Source organism: Mauremys mutica, chromosome 5, assembly GCF_020497125.1.
Source record: "Mauremys mutica isolate MM-2020 ecotype Southern chromosome 5, ASM2049712v1, whole genome shotgun sequence".
Lineage (NCBI taxonomy): Eukaryota > Metazoa > Chordata > Testudines > Geoemydidae > Mauremys > Mauremys mutica.
Window position 1 is genome coordinate 137,213,989 of NC_059076.1, and position 20,274 is coordinate 137,234,262.

At 48.9% G+C, this 20,274-nt stretch overlaps 1 protein-coding gene across 5 annotated transcripts in view; it reads right to left on the reverse strand.

The window, feature by feature from the left end:
* GFRA4 (GDNF family receptor alpha 4) overlaps positions 1 to 20,274 on the reverse strand; it is a 211,174-nt gene that overhangs the window by 54,378 nt on the left and 136,522 nt on the right. Inside the window, exon 1 of one of the 5 annotated variants that reach the window (XM_045019535.1) lies at positions 3,725 to 3,918. The exons of the other annotated variants lie outside the window; for them this stretch is intronic. The gene's annotated coding sequence lies outside the window, so the exon portion shown is untranslated. Of the gene's footprint in view, positions 1 to 3,724; positions 3,919 to 20,274 lie in introns of those variants that run through there. 5 annotated transcript variants of the gene reach the window in all.

Below are 20,274 nucleotides of genomic sequence, written 5' to 3' on the forward strand. Positions count from 1 at the left end.
ACATTCACATTGTGACACCGAACCAGTGAAGGGTTGTTCCCGGCACCTCCTCCAGGGTGATGTCCAGCCCACTACTAAATAACCCACGTGCTGGAGCTTCCACCAGTCCCCTCTGGGAGTGTTTCTTTAAAGCCACCCCCACCACACACATTGCTCGGCTCATGCCGCTTGGCTAATTGTTTTACTGAATTAGGTCAGAGCAGCCAACACAAGTGGCCGCTGATTGATAATGATTGTTATTAGTAGCGCTCGGTGGAATTAGGGATTTGGTGTAAAAACAGGCTTTAAACCCCAGAACAAAACGTGCAGCTAATGAAACAACTACACAGGGCAGCTTGGTCGGTTGTTACTAACAATTCTCCTGGCTGGGGAGATGCTTTGCTTAGAATTCTTTGGTGAGAGCAGCTCAGCAACCGGACTCATGAGGTTCTTGGAGCAATGCCACCCGGTAGGTGCAGCAGCAGCTTGCACAACTAAACAGGGTTTGCAGCAGCATTTAGGCCAATCAGCTTAGGCGCTGCACGCCTGGGAGGCGGGAGAAGTGAAGCAGCCACGGCGTGCTCGGGGAGGAGGCGGGGCAGGGGTGAGCTGGGGCGGGGAGTTCCACTGTGTGCTGCCCGCAGGCAGCCCTCCCCGCACTCCCCTGCCCCAGCTCCCTCCGCCTAAATGCCGGCGGCAACCGGGGCGGCCGAAGATCCGGCCGCCAGGGTCGCTGCCAAAGAAAATGCCGCCCCCCAAATCCTAGTGCCCTAGGCGACCGCCTAGGTCGCCTAAATGGTTGCACCGGCCCTGTCACCACCTTCCTAGTGAAATAGTGTTTCCTAGTATCCAACCTAAACCTCCCCTACTGCAACTTGAGACCATTGTTCCTTGTTCTATCATCTGCTACCACTGAGAACAGCCGAGCTCCATCCTCTTTGGAACCCCCCTTCAAGTAGTTGAAGGCTGCTATCAAATCCCCCTCTCACTCTTCTCTTCTGCAGACTGAATAACCCCAGTTCCCTCAGCCTCTCCTCGTAAGTCATGCGCCCAAGCACCCTGATCATTTCCGTTGTCCTCCACTGGACTCTCTCCAAAACAGGATGCAATACTCCAGCTGTGGCCTCACCAGGTAGTTGTTAAACCATGCAGGGATGTCCTGACATCAGACAAGTTCTCAAATGCTCCCCTGCAAAGTTACATCCACACCATCTGATACTGATGTGGTATTACCTCAGAGCATTCTCTGTGCTGGGTCTTAGTCCAAGAAGGATACTGGAACGCAGCCCTCGGCTCAATGCAGGATAAGAAGAAGTGCTCAGTGTAAGCTTGAAAGCTTGTCTCTGTCACCAATGAAAGTTATTACCTCCCGCACCTTCTCATGCAGGATATGAGTCAGGATTCTTTATTCCAGACACCAACATAAGAAACACACACCCTGGTAGCTACATTGTGTACAAGGATCAAATACAGTCCAGCTCCAGGCCTTTTCTTTCTCTGTGACAAACTTTTTCAGCAGACACACGTTAGATGCATTTCTCCTGGCTGCTGGCCACCCAGCAGGGCCCTTGCCTCTCTCATCAGTGCGTGGAATAAAGAATCTCAAATTTTATTTTGCAGTCAGACCCTGATTGTTGCCTGGTGCTAGGTCTGCCTCACCTGGGTTATGTTATAGCTGCATGCAGACCTGGGGGATAGAGCTGAGAGAATAATGATTTTTTTCTGTTCACTGACAGTTCCAAGAAAATAAGAACTCATTTTGGGTCCAAGCAAAAAGGAGCTTTTTTCAGAATTTTTTACCTGAATTGTGAAGTCAAACAAACAAGCAAAAAGATGGCTTTGATCTGAAATAAAATGTTTCATTTCAGTTTTAACTCTTTTAAAAGGTTGGACTTTTTAACAATAAAATTGAAGGACATTTCAAAACAAAAAGTAGTTTCAAAACAAAAATTGATTTTTTCCCCCAAAGAAAACGTCAAAACTAAATGGTTTGACTCTTTCAGAATTTTTTTTATATGCACCATTGAGCAAAACCAACATCAATTCACAAAACATGTTGGTGTCACCTAATCTGCATTTTCACCAAAAAAAAAGGTTTGCCCAGCACAACCTTGGGACCCTCCCTAGTATACATTTCTATAGGCCCTTGTAAGAGTTTATACTCAGCAAGTTCTCCAACGTACTGTGTCAACCTCAAGATCCAGATCCAGCCCCTTTTCACTGTCATCATTTTTCTTCCCGCATTTGTTGGTGACTGAAACTGTCCTGCCTCCATGTCTCTGCGTGCTGCGACCGTATCGAATTGCACAAACTGAGCAGGGTCAATACTTTTTTAGCGCACCGGGGAAGCCCGGATGCTGTAGGAAGTGATGCTCATGATCTACCGCTCCTCCTTGAGAGTCACAACCAGCCCAATGCTTCAGACAGGTGCTGTCTTTCGGGTGAAATGTAACATTGGCAACCTGCCAGGGGTGGGTACTGACCTTTCACCCTCGCCCTCTCAGGATCTGAGGAGGTGTTTTAAATGTCTGTCGGACAGTTGTGATAACAACACTTCTGTATGCTTGTGAGACATGGACAAACATATCGCCTCCAAACTCGATCAGTTCCGTATGCACCATCTCTGGTCTGTTTGCAGGGTCAAATTAAAAATGCCGCAGAACTTTTGGAGCCGGAGGGGTACTTAGCGTTGGTGTCTCCGTCCAATTTCAATTTTAGGTATGTAGTAGGGATTTCTCCTGCCTGGCATTAAACCCACCCACTGCCTCAGTTTACCGTCCATCTCACCAACAAACTGCCACATCCGTTGTTCTCAGAACACCACCCCTCTTCTGGTGGTATTTTATTACTATAAAATACTCCATACTTCTCCAGGCTCACTCAGTCTTAGAAGTTTATAACGGTTCTCAGCTTCTACACAGCTCTTCCCACAAAGTCTTTCCAGGCCTTTCTGAGGGGTTTCCCCTTCCTTATAGCCCTGCCTTCAGGCCCACAGTCCTTTTCAGGCCTCCTCGCTGGGGCTTGCTACCTCAGAAACTCCTGCTCCCTGGAGGTCACTCAGCTGAGTCTTATCCCTGAAGAGTCTCATGCTTCTGGCAGTTCACATCCACTCTCATGCTCTCACCTCTACTGCCTGGGAGCTTTGGAAAGTTGTCACCTCCCCTCTTGTCCGTCCCCCCCCCCAGACTGTCTCCTTGAACTGTCTCAGAATCCCAACAAAAAGACATATTGGAATTGGAAAAGGTGCAAAGAAGTGCATCAAAATGATTAGGAGGATGGGACAGCTTCCATCTGAGGAGAGATTAAAAAAACGGGGACTATTCAGTTTAGAAAAGAGATGATGAAGATAGGATACGAGAAGGGTCTATAAAATCGTGAGCAGTGTGGAGAAAGTGAATAAAGAAGCGTGATTTAGCCCTTCACATAACACGAGAACCAGGGGTCACCCAATAAAATTAATAGGCAGCAGGTTTAAAACTTACATAAGGAAGTATTTCTTCACACAATGCACAGTCAACCTGTGGAACTCATCGCCAGGGGATGTTGTGAAGGCCAGTATTCTGTCTCTGACAGTGGCCAGTGTCAGATGCTTGAGAGGGAACGAACATTACAGGGTAATTTCAAGTCATCTGCTCCCTGTGCCAGCTTCTGGCAGTTGGATGTTTAGAGACACCCGGAGCAGGGTGTTGCATCCCTGACCATCTTGGATACTAGCCACTGATGGACCTAACCTCCAAGAACTTACCTAATTCTTTTTTGAACCCAGGTATATTGTTGGCCTTTCGGATCTTTGTCTCCCACTAGTGGATGGCCCACATGAATTTGTTTATGAGTCTGCTACTGCATTTGAATTAAGGGAATGGGTTCTTTAGTTCAAGCAGCAGAGGCGCCTGCTTCCCTATTCACGGGACTTGGGTTCAGTCCCTGCCTGTGTAACAACTAGAGCCATCATCACATGCTTTAAACCAAGGCTTCCTGCTTGTCAGGCTCAGTTTTTTTCCGGCTGTGACATCATAACATGCCATTAGTGACATCACAGGACATGGAGTATGACATAAACACAAGATAACTTCACTGCTGGATGTGGCAGCGGGCAGAATCCAGGATAAAGCACAGCTGGCTTAACAAAGAGAAGTTAACAGGCGCCTTCACCTTATGGGGAACAAATATTTGATCGTGGGCTCTTCAATCTAGCAAAGATACAACAAGCTCCAATGGCTGGACATTGGAGCGAGACAAATTCAGATGGGAAAGAAGGCACAATTTTTTAACAGCGAGGGTAGTTAACCACAGGAAGAACTTGCCAAGGGTTGCAGTCGATTCTGCATCACTGGCAATTTTTAAATCAAGATCATGGGCAGTGGGTATCAAAGGTCAGGGCAGGCTGAGCCTCCCCTGACCCAGGCCGTCGCCCCGCCCATGTTCTGCCCCGAGGCCCCGCCCTGCCTCCCCCTTCACCCTGAAGCCAGCAGGGCTCGGCTCCAGCAGGTGGCCTGGAACTCGGCTCCAGCATAGCGGCCAGGGGCAGCCCGGGGGCTGGTTGTGGGGGGGGGTCAGGCCAGCAGCCTGGGGCAGCCCTGGTGCCAGCCCCAGCACTGGGGGGACCAGCAGCCTGGGGCAGGCAGCCTAGCATCGGGGAGGGGGGGCTCGCCGGTGCAGCTGTGGCATGTGGCTCCTGTGGCCGCGGGGGGGAGGGTGGCTCGGGGCTCCTCCAGCAAGGGGGGGAGGGTGGCTAGGGTGGAAGGGGCGGGGCCAGCGAGCTAGCCTCCCTGAAGGGGGCATCGCCCACTGCCTTTGGTCAAGATTGATTTTTTTTCCCCTAGAAGAAGGGCTCTAGTTCAGACAGGAATTATTTCAGGGCAATTCTCTGGCTTGTATTATTGAGCAGATCACATCCGATGATCGCAGTGGCCCCTTCTGGCCTTGGATTCTAGGGAACACTAGCCAAGGAAATGAAGGGACTGACTGGCCGAGCAGGTTTGCTTCTGGCAGCGGCATTCTCTCTTCTCAGGCTTACTCCAGTGTGAAAGCGCCTCTTTAAGAGCTCAAGGCAAGAGGTCCCGGGAGACTCGCTCTAGCAGTGTCCTAACACTTCACTTCCCACATGCTGGGCACACAGTTCCTTCCTTTGGCAGCTCCCTCTCCTTCCTCACCCCCAGCCAGCTGGAGGAGAAGGAACAGCTTTCTGACACAGCCCGTCTCCAAGGACACGAGTGATGCTAGAGAACATCTGTCACCAGGTGTTTACTGTGAAACCCTCTTTGGGAGGGGCAGCTGTGCTTCCGAGGGCACTGGGGACTCGAGGCAACGCCAGTCTGGGGAACACAGAGAGTGCAGGAGAGAGAGACAGACAGACACACACACACTCTCTCTCTCTCTCAGGGAATGAAAAAGGGAATGACCCAGGCTAACTATAAAAGCAGAGGCTGGCATTTTCAAAGCGGGGGTCAAAATGCAATAGAAACTGGGCAAAAGGAAGTTGAGAAGGATGGTCTAGTGGTTAGAGCACAGTGTACAATGGAGAGTAGCTCCGGTCAATTCTCTGTGCTACCACAGACTTTACTGTATGATCTAAGGCAAGCCACTTAGGCGCAGATCCTCAAAGGTATTTCGGTGCCTAACTTCCATTGAAATCAACAGGGCCTTAGTCTCTGTGTGTCTCAGTTCCCCATCTGTAAAATGGGCATAGTAGCCCTGCCTGACAGGGGTGTTGGGAGGATAAATGCATTGAAGACTGAGATGTGGTAGGTTACTCTAGTGAGTGGGGCCAACGTGCCACACATTAATAGGCACCTAACATCCTTAGACTCTTTGAAAATCTCAACCTGAGCCCTGATGGATGCCCAGGCTGACAGGAGGAAGCAGCCGGGGGAGAAATGGAAAGGTGTAGGAGATGCTGCTCCCTCCTCAAAGGGGAAGTGAAGTGAAGACACAGGGGAAGTAAGAACATAAGAACAGCCATACTGGGTCAGACCAAAGGTCCATCCAGCCCAGTATCCTGCCTACCGACAGTGGCCAATGCCAGGTGCCCCAGAGGGAGTGAACCTAACAGGTAATGATCAAATGATCTCTCTCCTGCCATCCATCTCCACCCTCTGACAAACAGAGGCTAGGGACACCATTCCTTACCCATCCTGGCTAACAGCCATTTATGGACTTAACCTCCAAGAATATATCCAGTTCTCTTTTAAACCCTGTTATAGTCCTAGCCTTCACAACCTCCTCAGGCAAGGAGTTCCACAGGTTGACTGTGCACTGTGTGAAGAGGAGTGAATGTATCTAGATCTCACAGGCTGAGCTCTAAGTGGGTTGCTTTATCAGCCTATTCATCACAGATTTTTTTCAAGCCACTATTCTGACTGGCCTAGCTAAGCACTTTGGGATTTTTTTGGGATGAAAGCCTCCTTAGACACATACATCCCCCTCATCTGCATGCCACGAGAGTGCGAGTGTTCTGCAGAGAACGCTAGGATTTAAGTGAGCAAGCAGCAGGTGAAATGTGTGGCTTCCCTGTACAGCTCCTAGCCATTTCTACTCTACAGGCGCTACAGCAGCACAACCGCAGCTTAGCCAAGGTTCTCAGAGGCTGTGAATTTTTCAACACGGCTGAACAACACACAGGGCCGGCTCTGGCTTTTTTGCCGCCCCAAGCAAAAACAAACAAACAAAAAAAAACCCACCTGCGGGGCGGCTGGAGCAGCAAAGCACACACACACACACACACACAACACCCCTGCAGGGTGGCCGGAGTGGCAAAGCAGAAAAAAAACCAACAAAAAACCCTGTCAGGCAGCCGGAGCCAGGGTGCAGGGGGACTCCCTGTGCTGCAGACGTGCAGCAGAGTGCACGCCCGGTCTAGCGGGGGGGAGGGAGAAGGGAGGAGAGAAGAAAGGGGGCGGCCAGGGCTTCAGCAGGGCGCTCGCCACGCAGCCCCTCCTGCCACGCCGCCTGCCGGGAGGGCTCTACGCCGCTCCAGTTGGCTGGGAGGAAAGGACACGGGCAGCCCTGCCAAGTTTGCTGCAGGGCGCTCCCCTCCTCCGCGCCGCCGCCCCCTACAGGGCCGTCAGAGCGGCAAAACCAAACAGAAAAAGAAAAAAAAAAGGGTGGCCGGAATGCTGCCCCTTGGAATCTGCCGAGCCAAGCACAAGGTTGCTCGGCTGGTGCCTGGAGCCGGCCCTGACAACGCAGCTAGGTCAACCCAAGTTTTAGGTGTAGGCCAGGTCTCTCTCCCTCTCAGCAGCTCTTGAGAAGAAAGCTGTTGGGGGGCGGGGGGAGAAAGAGGGCGGGTGCTGAGCCTCTCGGCTCCTAGGAGGAAAGTGACATCCCAGTGGTTATTCTAAATGTGATGTGGCCCCATGTGCAGAGATGCAGTGTGAAAATAAGGCTCCTACAGAAGTAGAGCAAACTCTTTAACAATACAGAAATAAAATAGTCTTTGCTTCTTTACCCAGCAGAAAGTGAGGTTTTGACGAATGTATAGAGGGAGGAAGACACGAAAATGAGGTTCGGGAAAAGTGTCACACAGTCCACTTTGATTTTTGAATATTTCTGCTGACCTGCAGGGGACAGATAGCTCAGTGGTTTGAGCATTGGCCTGCTAAACCCAAGGCTGTGAGTTCAATCCTTGAGGAGGCCATTTAGGGATTTGGGACAAAAATCAGTACTTGGTCCTGCTAGTGAAGGCAGGGGGCTGGACTCAATGACCTTCCAGCTCTATGGGATAGGTATATCTCTATATATCATGCAGGGAAATGCTGCTATGAATCATGTCCTATTCACTTGAACTACAATACAGCTCACTTCATTACACTGTCTCAGATCTGTGTTACATATTCAGCTCTATGGATTACATTTTGTAGGCCCTGGTCTAGCAAGCACTTAAGCACACACTTAAATTTAAGCATGTGAGCAATCCCATTGACGTCAATGTGCCTTATTGAGTTGAGGCTTTAGTTCATCTAATTTAACCCCATATTATTATTTATTTGTATTGTGTTAGCACCGAGAGTCACCAATCAGGGTTCACCCATTGTGCGAGACACTGCACGCGCATAATAAAAAGACAGTCCCTGCCCCAACAGGTGGATGCAATAGACAGACAGGAACAGCACAGTGTAAAATGAGACAATCATATATAAAGACACGGCAAAGAGCAGCGAAGAAGCATGCATGCAGCATTAGTGACAGCACTCCGGATCACCTGATGATTATTTGTATCACATCAACAAGGTGCAACGTGCTTATACAGATCTTCCACACGCGAACGGCAGACAAATCGTCACTAGCTGTAACTGTGTTAGGTCTGGCCTTCCAGCCTCCGCAGGAAAGACAATTCGGCAGGTCTGACTTCCAGCCACTATTATTCCTGTTTCTCAGGCACCCATCCCTACCGTGTCTATTCCTCCCAGAAGAAAGCAGTGATACGCTTACAATACTTGGCCATAACCAGGGCATTGGGAGTATTCCAGAGTCCCTTGGACTGGACATTTTAAAGCGGGGCTGGATGGGCAGATCCTGCACTTTTGGAAGTCAGTGGCCCATACCGAGAAGGCACCCCGTGCCGAAAAACTAGAGCCCTGCTGTTCGACACTGCCAGAGATCAGGTCTTGGGTAGAGGATGGGAGAGTTGTTATGTGCTACCACGGAGAAATATAACTACGACATTTATTGAGCACGTCTCCACTGCATGAGTAGGCAGGCCATACGCCCAGTTTGAAACCAAATAGTCCTCTTTTTGGGTGCTTTATCCCCTGCCTGGAACTGAGCCAAAACCGGACAAAGGTTTTGTCCTTGATCCGAATCTCAGACTTTAAGGCTGGTCATCTAGTCTGACTTCCTGCGCATCGCAGGCCACAGAACTTCTCCCACCCACTCCTGTAATAGATCTCTAACCTCTGGCTGAGTTACTGAGGTCCTCAAATCTCAATTTAAAGACTTCGGGTTATGCAGAATCCACCATACATGTGTACACGGTCATGCCGATAGGGGTGGAGCAGCGTGCTCTTCAAAATGGCATCCTTCATGTGGCGTAACCTCATATTCACCGTGTGTGCGAGGTCATGCTGGTGGAGGCAGGTTCACACCATTCCCAGCAGCACCAGAACATCTGGCGATCTGGGGATGCGTGAGTGGTTATCCTCTGCACTGGTATCCCCCAGCACTGACTAACCCTCCCCATATCCCTTCCCAGCGTACACACTGCTCAGCGCAAAATCTCTGGGAGAGGGTCTCTATAGGGCAGTCTCTTCTTTGACATAAGTGCAGGGGACTGGACTAGATGACCTCTTGAGGTCCCTTCCAGTCCTAGGATTCTATGGTTCTTTGGTTGTTCCATAGTCCCGATCAGGAGTCTGGAGGGGAAATAGACTGTCACCACTGTATCACAGCCTGCATGAGCACTAGTAAAGCAGACTTTGATGGTTCCCCATAGCCCCTCTACCACTGCAAGAGCTCTGCATTTCACATTTCATTTCCTTTAATGGCTGTAAAAACCATAGGTAGAATCCTGACCTCACGGGAGTCAAAAGGAGTTGTGTCATTTCACCCTCACTTCCATTCCCACACCCAGAAGAGACAAGCCCAATGAGCTGCCCCGGAAACAGTTTTGGGATGTACCTTCAGGACACAATGTCAACTCTTTTGAACAACACTACAGACATTTTAAGGGCTGAAGAAGTGACCATCAGACCTGTGTAACACAGGGCAGAAATTTCACGCGGTTACCTCTGGAATGAGCCTTATGACTCTGTTTGACTAAAGCACACCTTCCAGAAAGGCGTATCCAGTATTGATTTTAAGACATCAAGAGATGGAAAATCCACCACATCCCTGGGTAGTTTGTTTCAGAAGTTAATCAGCCTCCCTGTTAAAAATTATCCCTGTTCTTCCTATGTGTAGAGTTTGTATGCTTGGCTGAACTCTGCCGTCAAACCAAGAGGGAGTGGTTAAAGCCCCCGGTAAGATTTTGCTTCTACCACGACTCCTTACTCATTATAAGTAGCTCCACAGGACAGCATGAGTCAGTTTCCATGGTAAGTCCTTTATATTGGAATATTTAGCTTCTTAGGAGCTACATGTTCAGATATTGGCACGGGTGACTCAGCACTTCAACCTTCCAGGATACTGTTATGACAGGCATCACCAGGTCAGCTGTTAGTCTTCCAAGTACTTTTTCTTAGTGTGTGAGCACATTTTCAGTCTCAAAAAGACATAATGAGTTGTTAGTTTGGGGCAAGCTTCTGTGTAGGGATAAGGTCTATGGAGAAGGTACGGTGTGAGAAACAAGGGAGTTTACTCTCTGTCTTGGTCTTTGATTAGAGTCAACTCTTGAAGCAAAGTTGCTCCCTGGGAACCAGATGTTGGTGTTGGGCTGAGATTCCTGGGAGCCCTGCATGCTGTTTGACCACTTCTGTTCCAGGACTGATGTACATGTGTAAATAAAACAAGTTACACTAAGAATATACCCAGACTCTGCATCACTGATTTCTCCTCTACTGAGAAACTGATCTGTAAGATCCCAGACACCTATTACTGCTCAGCAGAGGGGTAACACTGCTATCAGAAGGTACAACTATTCTAAAGAACCAGAACTCAGATTATCTATATAGGGTCTTTGGGTAAGACTGCTAGGACCCAAGTCCTGCCTACTTCTCACAGTGCTCTTCATAAGAGTAGAGATTTGTCCAGTTGTCCCACAACCCCAGCATCAGGACTTAGGGTGCAGCAGGTCCTCTTCTGAAATGGCTGGCTGTTCTCCATCGCAGAGGTGGGTGCATTTTAGTGATGCTGTGTGTATAAAATGTATGAAGTGGTTGGGATGGAAGGTCCTATCAGAACATCATCATATTAATGAATAATTAATTTGTGATTCTTTAAGATGTCTTAGGATGTGTGTGTGGGTGTATGTATTTGTGTTAAAAATATATTACAGCAGAGCCTCAGCTCATCCCACCCCAATGTAAATCAGGAATAACTCTTCTGAAGTCAACAGAGGCAAACCTGGGTAAGTGAGAGATGGATCCAATCACACAGTGGCATGTGAATTCTGCTCCTCTCTCCTCACTGGAATAGGCTTAGTGAAGATCACAGTGAGTACCATTGGCAATGGCGGGAAGGAGCACCAATGGCCACCCCACTGCCTATGCAACTCTGGCCATGCAGCCCCTCCGTCATGACAGGGGGCGGGGCAGTGGGGCCAAAATTGAGTGAGTTGCATTACGACCTGGTGCATGGGGGTCACAACGCCAAACCCGAGTTGACTGTTCTGCATCGCCACTGCCGTGGGTCCGCCTCCCGCCGGGGCCCAGCCTGGCCTTGCCCTGCTCTGAGCAGCTCCTGTCCCCTCTCTGGGATGGGGAGAGATGCTGAATCTGGGCAGGCCAGGCTGGAAGGCAACGTGCTCGGACCAGTGGCTGCTGCAGGTACACGGTCAAAAATTTTGGGGGGTGGCTCTGGTGAGGACGTTGGGCCTGAGCCCTCACAGTTACACCGGTGTAAATCAGAAGTAACGTCATTGAAGTCAACAGAGTTCCACCAGTGTAAAACCAATGCCCAAGAGGAAGGCGGTTACTCCTGTGAGTAAAGCAAGTAGGATTTCCCCTCTAATCTAGGTCGTGTGATCTGCAGCTCAAGCCCTTACAGGTAACATCTCTAGGTTCATGTTATTCATTTCTTAAGAAGCCCTCGAGTTTCTGAAGGGAGCAGAAAGACTCAGAGGTGACTGGTAGAGCTGGGATTGGGGTATGAGCAAACATTCCATCGAGGCAGGTGATGGTGCCTCTGATATTCATACCCAGCCTTTCCCCTCCTGCCACTGCCTCATGCACACTAGCCTCCAGGAGGATTGCTGTGCACTGGGCCTGGGGTTTGTGGCATCCAGATTTACAGCCAATGGTCTGAAGTGTCCCTTGTTTTAGATACACATACAAGTGAGATGCCCTTGGCCCCTCAATCATGCTGAAGAAGTCCCAAGCCCTCAGAAGGTCACCGAGGGAGTAGGAAATGAACCTGATGCTGTTCAGAAAATGGTTCTGATCCCAGAGTTTCTGAGGAGCCAGAAAAACCCGACGTCTGGCTGTAAATTCCCTACTGCATCTCTCACTCCCACATGGACACAGGAGAGGCTCATTGCAGAACGGGTGTCGGTGGGATCAGAAGACAGGCTCGGATACTTCTCCTGCACATGGTGCTTATGTCCTCCATAGATGCTTCCCTCCCTCGCCTCTGGAGCTGGCTTCCACCTTACTACTCCCTGAGCGACTGACTGGGCAAACCGCCTCCACAGTGTGGTGCGTGCCCCAAAGCAGGTGTATCGCCGCCACAAAACCAGTCTCAAATGAGGGGCAGGGAATTAGCTCACTAGATGGCCACTGTAGGAAAGAAAGAATGGTCCAGTGCTTAGGGTGCTAACCTGGGACTCTGGAGACCTGGGTTCATTTTCTAGCGCTGCCACAGACTCCCTGAGCAACCTTGGGCAAGCTCTGTACCTCGGTTACGTCTCCGCTCCATGAGGATAATGGCCCTGCTGTGAATCAATCACATACCACAGGAATTGGAATCAGAATGGGGGAAGGGATAGCTCAGTGGTTTGAGCATTGGCCTGCTAAACCCAGGGTTGTGAGTTCAATCCTTGAGGTGGCCACTTAGGGATTTGGGGCAAAAATTGGTCCTGCTAGTGAAGGCAGGGGGCTGGACTTGATGACCTTTCAAGGTCCCTTCCAGTTCTAGGAGATTGGTATATCTCCAATTATTACCTTAATTACTTGCTAGACACCATCAAGATGGGAGTCACCCACAGCAGCGGGAAGGTGGCTCTTACTCACTCATTTGTGCACCTCAGCATCTGCAGTAGGTCCAATTCCTCCTGCCCTCTCCTGGCCAAAAAACAGAGGGGAGGGGTGAACAAGCCCATGCAGGATGGGTCTGCTTGCTTTCTGCATCTGCTGAACAGGCTTCAGCACCTGCTTTGGAAAGCAATTTTCTACTCACTGGAACCTCTGTATGAGCAGTGCACTTACGGCTGCCCTTTTCCTCAGAAGCCACTAGCAAAACACCCATTGACTTCAACAGGAGAAGACCCACATGAAGATCAGCAACGTCTCCAAGGAAAGCAGGCCACCCACTGACTCTCCACCCATCACCATTCCAATGAGCACCTATGTGGCTAGAGGTCTCCCCCAAGCAAGCAATGATCTAGCCCCAACTCTGCTGAGCTTGCAAAAAATCTCAGCAAGTCCAAGAATAACCCAGCATAGCTGTGCACACATTGGAATGTACATACGCAAGAAGTGAGTGATGAGTCTCTCCTTCTCCCCACCATGTACAAAACGGATGGGAGAAGGAACAACGGTGAAGCCCCCCGCTCAGTGAACCCCCTGCAATGTCTGACGGAGTCACTGCATTCAGCATCAATCGTTAGTTCTGGTTTCCAAATTTTTTCTAGGTCAAGCTTGAGCTGTAGCAGCCTTTTTGATGATTAATTTCTCCTTTGTTGCATTAGGTTTTTTTTGAATGACTAAGTGGTGGATACGACCAGTTTTCACAAAGGCTGGGGAGGTTTTAATCACATATAATTCCACACTTGCTTATGTGATCTGCACTCCATGCTATAAGATGAATACAGAGCTAAACAATTTCTCAATTATCCTCCCCCACTCCATTTTTCCCAGTGTGTTTTCTCTGGAAGTCACAAAATTCATTAAAGCAAAAGCTAAAAAAAACCCCCCAAACCCTGAAGTTTTATGAAGACGAATGTTGTTGGTTAGAATAAAGGACCATTGATCCGTCTTCTGACTCTGTCCAACCACTGGGCTTCAAAGAGTGCTTTTCATGCCACTTTTCAGTGAGATTCAGGGCTGAAGGACATCACATTTATATGAGAGGCAAAGCTGGCTCACTGTAGTTCAGGTTGCCTGGCACTTCCTGTTATAAGACCCACTTTTTAGTTGCTTATAAATTTGCCAAGCATCAGCCATTTTGGCTGCTCTTTTCCATGCTGGGTGCCTGCCTCAGGCCTGGGATGCAAACACTGAGGTCAGATGAGGAACCCAGGATGGGGAGACGAGCACAGATGCTTGGGGTGGGGGGTGGCCTGGATGAGGAGCCCAGGGAGGCAGACTGGTACCAGGAGCAGGGTTCTGGGAAGACTGGGAGACTGGGGTGAGGAGCCCAGGAGGGTGGAGACTGGGACTGACTAAGTGAGGGGACTGGTACTGGGACACAGACTGGGATGAGGAACCCATGGGGGATAAGAGATAGGACTGGGAAAGGGATGGGTTGGCAAGAAAGGGTCAGAAGGGGTCAAGTTTGGGGGAAAATGGGCAGAAGGGTCTGTGACCATTAGAACACAGACCCATCCAGAGCCTGGCACAGAACCCCACATTTCCAAGTCTCACCACTCCTCTGCTGTTAGCAAACAACTGTGAACCTCACTGGCAAAGTGTGTGTCTCAGCCCCCTCTAGCGCTGGTCAATATAGAGGACAACAACCTGCTATTGCTACTAGATGCTCTGTTTGCTCAAGAGGCAGAGATCTGTGGTGTGGGTCTAAAGGTACCAACCCTGTTGATGTCCCACATGTGGGGAGTCATGTTGGTTTCACATGCTGGAATTTCTGTTTTAAACATCTTAGGAAATTACATTAACAAACTCCCCCCATCCCCCCGGCAACCCTACTTTAATATAACATTATTAAGGTTGCAAAGTCAAGCACTCAAAAGTTAGAAAATGCCAGAATTAAGGCTGCCCATGTAACCTTAACTCAGCTCCCCTGTGCATATGCATTACATTACTTTAATTATATTATCACCTATTCCTCCCCCTTCCCTCAGACCCCCTGCCACTCTTGTCTATTTACAAGATGCACTCTTAGGGCATGGACTGTCTCTTGCAATGTGTGTCTACAGAACTCAGCATAATGGGGTCCTGATCTCAGTCTGGACCTTTAGGCGCTACCATAAGATAAATAATAATAGAGTTTGGGGTTAAAATCTGCCTGTGGAAAGGATCTAAATTCTCACTCTACAGGGTGTAATATTCTATTTATGTCCTTTAATAATGCACTGGTTTTCAAACTGTGCGTGATGCCCCCTGGGGGGGGGGGGGAGCGATGAGGTTAACTGGGGGGAGGTGCGAGGTGGGGTGCAGGGCTGCGGCTGGCCAGATGAGGGCAGCAGTAAGAAGAGGACACAGGAAGTCCCCAGCAGTCTGGTCATGGCCCAGTTCGGGGGGAAGGCGAGAGAGAACACAGCGCTGTCCAACCCAGGAGCACCCTGCTGCTCACCCCATGCCGTCCCTGACCACTGGGGGACTCTCTGTGCACTCTCTCTGCTGCTGCATTGGTCCGGTCTGGCCCCCACCCTGCCTGTTTTAAACCCCCTGAAACCTGTGGGGAGCAAGAGGCTTTGGGCAGAGGGGAGGGAGGAGAAGGGCCCCCGGTCTGCTCAGCACTGCTATGGGCTCCTTTAGAAATGGGGGCCGCCAAGTCCTGCTGCCGCCCCGGCTATGAACTGCCTGCCTGCCCTGGGGTGAGGGTGGGGTGTCACTTTCTGCCCCAGATGGGCAGGAGCTGCTCCGTGACTCCCAGGGAGAAGAGGGACCCAGCCAGAACAGTTTGGGAGTCTCTACGGTAGGGTCTACTGTGCTAGACAAAAACGCACCCATCCCAAGCGCCGAGCAACTGAGACAGACTCTGCAAATACATCCGAGAAGATAAGCACAAGGCATCCAACTGCTGATAATAAACAATCATAATAATAATAATAAGCGATTAAGCAACGCTCCCCACTCTCCATCCCCCTTCTTTCCTTTGGAATGAGTACGTTTCCAGGCTCCGCTCACACACTCCAAATAATAACCCATCTTGTAAAACAGAAATGTAATCCAAGATAACTCGATCCCGCCACAGGTCTGTAATTCAATTGAGGGCTGCTGTTAACTTCCGAAAAGCATGAACACACCCAGGAACAGCAGCAGAACCCAGTAATTAAATTCCAGGATTCAGGTTTGATTGGGTACATGTGTAATTATTTATAACACACATTAAATGATTATTCAGAGGCTTCATATTAAAACCAAAAAAGGTCACAGGGTTGAAAACAAGTTTTGAATTCAAAACTGCTCGCTGCAGGAGTGAGGAAAAAATGATTATAATGGATAATACAAGAGACGAAGATAAGAGAAATTGATTATGGAGGCTTACCAGGAACAAGTGTACTATTAAAAACCCCATTGTACGTCAGTGACTTTCAGTCCTTTAGATCGACAGGGCCTTAAATGTAAATTACATTTCCTATCATATAATCAATTGGGGTTAATGGGGCCCTCGCGGCTGCTCTCTCTCTTCTGACTTCAATTGGCCATTTCTAGAGACGTTTAACATTTAATCAGATGTTAAGCACCATGATGTTTGGCTTGAACCATGGCGGTCGAAAGAGCAAGAAGTAATAAAGTTCAGTCACTGGCAGTTTTTCCCTAATAACCTGTTCAGGTGACCATATAATTACAGCTCTCCTTCAATGGCATTCGTTGTTATTATTTCAATATGCTATTCTTTGCTCTCATCTCATTGACGCTGCGGTAAATCAGGAGTAGCTCCATTAAAGTCAATGGAGTTACTTCAGGTTTGCATAGCAGTAACAGACCAGAATGTGGTTCCAGGTGAACCCTTCCAAGGTCACATGTCTAGAAAGTAGTCAGAGCTACTTGGTGCCAATCCAAAAATAAATACTCTTCTCAGGGCCTGATTCTCCACTGCTGGCACTTTATGGAGTTATCTTCCCCTTTGCAAAATGCTACCGAGTCAGGATGGGGAGTATTTTATACCCGCTGGGCCCAGGAGTAAACAAGGACAGAAGGCTCTGTGTTTTTAATCTTCAGAGCATGTGACAGATATGAACTAGCTCAGAAGGTCTCAACTCCCAAACATCAGCGCTCCTAACCAAACTGCCCTTTCCATATCGCTAAATAGATCCCAGTTAGATTACTCCTGGGAGAATTTTGTGTCACTGCACACGTGTGGAATTCATGGCCCCTGCAGATTTCTTTGCTTCCCCGCAGAAAAATGACTTCTGACAGGGAAACAAAGGGAAGCCACAAAAGTGGTCAAGCGCCCCTCTCTGGCAGCGCAGGCAGGTCGATTTGGGTGCTCAGAGCAGCTGGTAGAGATGTAAATCACCACCGGGGTGTGGGGTGGGAGGGAGCTGGGTAGTCATGCATGTGAGAGAGAGAGACACACTCTATCCTTCTCACTTGCTACTGTGGCACACCCAGCGTGGTGGGGCAGGGCTTTGGGGTGTTTCTGAGGAGGTAGGCATCGGGCAGGCTCTGCCCCCTTAGGCAGAGCAGAATGTAGCAGCCTGCCTGCTTAGTGAATTGTTGCCATTGTCTTTGTGAATTTCCCCAGGAGTATAAAACTGGTGTAAAAGTTTTAAGGCTCCTTTACATTGCCAGAGGGGTGTAAAGGAGAGTATGGCCTTATAAACACCTATGGTGCTTTAGTGATTAGTTTACATTTTTGGACTGAAGAATTTTCCTATCAAAATATTCTCCATGAACTGCTTACTACTGGCCTTTCTAGAGATGGTCAGTAGCCAATATAAATCGTGAGTTTGATTCCCCAGCCCTCACTTGCTCTTCAGTTGCCTATGATGTAACACTGAGCATATGGCTACATATATTTGTTGACTAATAATTAGAAGAAAAGGACCAATACTAGCTATATTACCATTAGATGGGGGGGGTCCTCCAATGCTTCCCACTCCCACTCTCCATCCATTGTATTGTAGTTTAAATAAATTACCAAAATAATTGAAACTGGAGTGATTATATTGCGTTATTTTGACAAATAAAATATGCAGAATTTTGCACAATTTTAAAATAGTGTCTGCGGAATTTTCCATGCTTCCATGGATGCTGCTGCATAAAGGTCATTATTTTAGGAAACAATTGTAGTTGCCATCAACTGAAAAATCTTTTCAATGGACAATTTTTAAACAAGCTGGGGCGTGAGGGCTATGTGTGCATTCTGGCAAATTGTAGCCTATTTTTTTCCTTATTTTTTTCCTTTTTGAAAGTCAAAGAAAACCACTGGAAGTTCCCCAGGCTGCACATCAATCCAGCTGGCAGCTGAACCTCCAACCTGCTGCAGAATTTCCCCTCTTAATTACCTCAGCTCTTCCCATCCTCTCTTCCTTCCTCTTTCACTAATTGTCCCCCATTATTTTTATGAAGGGGCAATCTAGGGTCTCACGCACAATCCCCAAGGTACAAGCACATCGTAAGCATGCAGTCCCTGCCCCCAAAGAGCTTACAGTCTACAGAGGCAAGATAGACAAAGGTTGCGAGGGGAAGGAGAAGTACAGAGAGGGGAAATGGCTTCTCAAGCTCACACAGGAGGAGAGCCAGGATTAGAACTCACGTCTCCTGAGTGCTGGTCTCGTGCCTTACTCATTAGATCATGCTGCTTCCCGAGAATAGACAGGAAAGGTCAATAAAGGGAACAGGCTATTAATGAAATTACAGTGGTCACTATTTAATAGCTAACAAGCACACAGTGGGTCCTGAGACACTACAGACAACCCTGACCCCTAGAATGTGGAATTGCTACAGTATCTTAGATACCACCATGTGGTAATGCTAGTCATATGCTGACTTTTAAAAGGTGTCCTGGAAAGGACGGAAAAAAATTCAGGTGCTGCACCCCCCGCCCCGCTTTTCATATATTTATTCAGTTCTCATATTTATAACTAAAGTTATGAGACCATGCTGCCTGCAAAACTAACTAGGGCCAGGAGTCCTGGATTCTAATTCTGGCTCTGCCAATATCTTGCTGGGTGACCTTTGGCAAGTCATTTCACTTCTTTGTGCCTCTACTTGCCGGTTCCCTTTGGCTGTCTTTTCTGTTCCAGGTGCAAGCTCTTTACTTCGCGTATGTGCAGTGCCTTGCACAATGGGGCTCTCAGCTTGGCAGACGGGCCTCTAGGCCATCCCCGGGAAAATCTGCCCCAATTTGGTCGAGCTATGAACCCCTGAAAAGTCTCAGTAGGTATATGCTCAGTAGAGATTTGTTAGAGTTTGGCAGCCAAATTCTCCAAGCGCAGCCTGTACTGTGTATGTGCCATCCCAGGGTCATGGGAACCGAGTAGGACTTTCCTGGCCCCGGCTCCTCTTAGCAACCTGGGACTGTTGTAGGCCCAAGTATGGGAACTGAAAGTAGGGAGAGTGACAACCCGGATGAGACAATGTCCCCCTGCTGGTGCCCAGGCAGCGAGGAGGAGGAAGAGGAGGAAGCAGCCAGACTGGTTTGCAGAAGAGTGAGGAGCCAGAGTGGGGTTGGCACTGGGACATGGAGGCAGCACAGGATGGGGCAAGGATGAGGACCTGAGTGGGGAGACTGAGGTGAGGAGCTGAGCAGGGAGGGGAAGAGAGGAAGCGGAGAACTGACACAAGGAGAGGCTGTCATGAACAGAAGAGGCCAGGGGAACTTGAGCCCACCTCACATCAGAACCTGGAGTAGAACCCTGGATTTCTAAGTCTCAACATTCCTCTGTCGTCAGCAAATGGCTGATAAATTCCCCGAGCACCATATGTCTGACATACTGAACAAGGCAGGAGCTCTGTGGAAGACATAGAATGTGGCACTTAGATTTTCAGGCTAAGAAGGGACATTGAATCATCTAATCTGACCTTCTGTATAACGCATGTCAGAGAACGTCACTCAGTTAACCCGGCAGTGAGCCCTATCACTCCTGTCTGACTACAGATACCACCCAGAAAGGCCTCCAGGCTGGATCTGAAGACAGCGAGAGATGGAGAATCCACCACTTGCCTTGGCAGTTTGTTCCAATGGCTAATCACCCTCGCTGTTAAAAAATGGTGCATTGTATCCTGAATGCGTCTGGCTTTAACTTCCAGCCACTTCTTGTTCTGCCTTCCTCTGCTAAGTTAAGAGCCCTTTGCTACCCAGTGTTTTCTCCCTGTGAAGATACTTCTGCTCTATAATCAAGTCACCTCCCAATCGTCTTTTTGATTGGCTAACAGATTTAAGGCATTTTGTCCCATTTTTGTGGCTCTTCCCTGCATCCTCTCCAAGGTGGCACCATACTTTTAAAAAGACATGGGCCTCAAAACCGTACAGTTTTCCAAGGTTGGCCTCACCCGTGCCGCGTGCTGAGGTAAAATCCCCTGGCTGCTCTTACCCACTACTCCCATTTCCACAGCCGAGTTTGGCATTAGACTTTTTTTTTGCCACAGTGTCACACTGGAAGCTCACGTGGAGCTGCTTGTCCACTATGATCCC